This window comes from Rattus norvegicus, chromosome 2, assembly GCF_021556685.1.
Source record: "Rattus norvegicus strain SHRSP/BbbUtx chromosome 2, alternate assembly SHRSP_T2T, whole genome shotgun sequence".
Classification (NCBI taxonomy): Eukaryota; Metazoa; Chordata; class Mammalia; order Rodentia; family Muridae; genus Rattus; species Rattus norvegicus.
In genome coordinates this window covers 209,712,059-209,715,196 of record NC_141535.1, presented here as the reverse complement: position 1 = coordinate 209,715,196, position 3,138 = coordinate 209,712,059, and the positions used below count along the sequence as shown (strand labels likewise).

Genomic DNA, 3,138 nt, shown 5'->3' with positions numbered 1-3,138 from the left:
TTTGGTCATCAATTTCCACCCTCGGGGAATGGGTACTTGTTGACTGACCTCAGTACAGGCTCACAGGAGTCCGAATCCTGGAATGATAGACTAATTTACTTCAACCCATCCAGCTACCACAATATTAAGTTCTTATTTAGCTGGTTCATTAAGTCCATCTATCAAGAGTAAATTTATAAAGGCTCTCTCTTCTCTAGTAGGCATCACCTGCAAATAGTTCATCAACTAAGAGTGAGAACTGGTAGGGACCTCTCACATCCATGATGCAGTATTGATTGGTTTGGCTTGGACATGTGCAAGTCTTGTTCAGGCAGCCACCAATTCTTGTATATTTGTAAGACACTGATGAAAAACAAAACAAAAACCAACCAAACAAAAACCAACCAAACAGAAATCCCCTAACAACAACAACAACAACAACAACAACAACAACAACAACAGCAACAACAACACAGTCTGAAGAGTGAGAGCAAATATTAGAACCAGTCTGGCAGTGGATAAAGATGTTGGAAATATTGGACTATGAATTCAAAGCAACTCTGATTTACACTCAAGATTTAATGAGTGGAATAGTATTCAAAAAAAGTTGAGCTGTGTAAGCAAAAAATTGGAAATCTAAAGAACTTCGATTTTGGGCCATTTCTGGTTGCTGCGGGACCAAGAGCATCTGTAGGAGAAGAGTCAGAGGGGAGTGTTAAGATTTGAGCTTGCATCTTTTGAATACAGGATCTCAAAATGCATCATGATTCTTGTCTCTTGGACAAGAATCTCATCGTAGGTAATCGTGGAAACAATGGGAACAGGACTGAGTTAGAACAGGTTTTTGGCTATTATGGACCACTATGATGTGTGTGGATTGCTTGAAACCCTCCTGGCTTTGCCTTTGTGGAATTTGAAGATCCCTGAGATGCCACAGATGCTGTCCGTGAGCTAGACGGAAGAACACTGTGTGGCTGCCACGTAAGAGTAGAACTGTCAAACGGTGTAAATACAAGTCGGAATGGTGGCCTGCTTCCCTCTTGGGATCATCGTCCTCGGGATGATTACCACAAAAGGAGTCCTCCTCTTTGGCTCAGATCCCCAAGGAGGAGAAAGGTCTCTGTCTCGTGAGAGAAATCAAAAGCCCTCCCTATCCTTCTCTAGGTCTCGTACTGATCTAGGTCAAATGAAAGGAAATAGAAGACTAGTTTGCAAAAGTGGTGCACAGGAAATAACTTCATTTGACAGGAGTATGTACAGGAAACTAAAGTTTTGCTTGAGGCTTCATAAGCTTGGTGCATTTTTAAGATGTTTTACCTGTTCAAATTTGTTTTGTCTCTTGGAACAGTGACACATAAACCGATTTTAATTCTCTATGGTTTTAAATGGATCATATGAGGCATACAATATCAAGAATTGTTACTTTACAATGTTCGTTGAAGGGAGATTAATTTTTTTTGAATTTTAGTTTTTCATAGACTGAAATAAACCTAGATCTTGCCCAGTTTTACGTGTGATGTACTGATGGTATAAAGTGACTGGTGGGAACTGATTGAAGCTGTAGTTCCTCTAGTGGCTGAGACACAGTGTGGCACTGAGGGTGAAATGGTAAGCAGTCTCTAAAGGCTGCTGTGAACGCAGCCAACAGATAAACGGTAGGAACCACACTCTGAAGGGTTTCAAAGCAGTTCCTTCCTGGTTTCTGTATGTGGATGCAGAGCTGTTGTGACATCTTTATTTGGAAATGTCACACTAAAATACCAGTGTCCTATCACTTTAAGGGTACACTGTAGAGTGGAACTTTTCAGTTACTGTGCAAGTTTTTTTTTTTTTTTTTTATGTTGTCATTTGTAATGTGTTTGTGAGAATCCTTGGGATTAAAGTTTTGGTTACAAATTGTTGTTTTAAAGAAAGAACTTCCATTTTGTATAAAAACAAAAATGTTTTTATTAGGTTCAATAGTAGGTTTAACAACAAGACAAAAACTTCCAAGTTTTGGAGTAAGTTAACAGAAAACTTCACAACTGAAAAGCAGAGACCACCGACTTAACATAAAATATTCTAGAAAAGAAAAGAAAGGAAAAGAGATATGGAACAACTAGAAAAGATTTCATACACATATTATGGAAATTCCAGAGGAAGAAGAAGGGAAAAGGAATGGAGAAATAAGTGACAAAATTGTGACCTTGTATTTTTCTCAGATTATTTACAAATACTCACTGATCATGACATCTCATAGAGTGCAAAATACCAAAAAAAGTCATAAAACTCCAAAACCCAAACAAAGTTATCCACTAAAAGTGGGATTGTAACTTTTATATTCAAAGTATCAAAGGTAAGGAGAAGTCCTGTAGGGGACAGGGTATGTTGTGGGTGGGAGAGGCTGTCTTAACTTTACAATAGTGAACCTAGGAATTATACCTGACCTCTACAGAAACTAGAGCAGGAAAAAGAGAACAGAATGGAATGAAATATTAAAAGCTTTGAGGAAATAATGAACTGCCCAAACAAAATAAAACAAATCAGCAAGAGTGCTGTTCTCAACCCCATTGTCTTTCAAAAGCGAAGGAAATAGAAAACTTTTCTGGCCATTCAGTTGAAAACATACAAGTACATAAGTGACTCAAAACCTTGGCAAAATCAGTGACTTGAATCGATACTTGCCAACAGAAGAATTCTTATGACCAAAAACCACGAAAAAAACTGGCAGATTCCTGCCCGCAGCAGCTCTCTGCTCCCAAACCCCGTGGGAGAGAGACCTCACCGCCTGGTCAGGTGGGCACTCCTGAGGCTGCAGAGCGGAAGAGACCACCAACACTGCCCACCCCTGCTCACATCCCTGGCCCAAGAGGAAACTGTATACGGCCTCTGGGTTCCCGTAGAGGAGGGCCCAGGAACAGCAGGTCCGCTGCATCTGAGAAACCTCCAGAACCTGAAGGGACCGACCTGATAAACAGTTCGCTGCACCCAAATCCCATGGGAGGGAGAGCTAAAACTTCAGAGAGGCAGACACGCCTGGGAAACCAGAAGAGACTGCACTCTGCACACATCTCTGATGCCAGGGGAAAACACCAAACGCCATCTGGAAGCCTGGTGCATGGAAGCTCCCAGAAAGGGCGGAGCAGATCTTCCTGGTTGCTGCCGCCTTGGAGAGCTTGT

The 3,138-nt window shown here is 41.1% G+C and overlaps 1 pseudogene; it reads left to right on the top strand.

Moving 5' to 3' along the window:
- The first annotated feature begins 735 nt into the window (after positions 1-735).
- On the top strand, positions 736-1,179 carry Srsf3-ps10 (serine and arginine rich splicing factor 3, pseudogene 10; annotated as a pseudogene).
- The last annotated feature ends 1,959 nt before the right edge of the window (positions 1,180-3,138 follow it).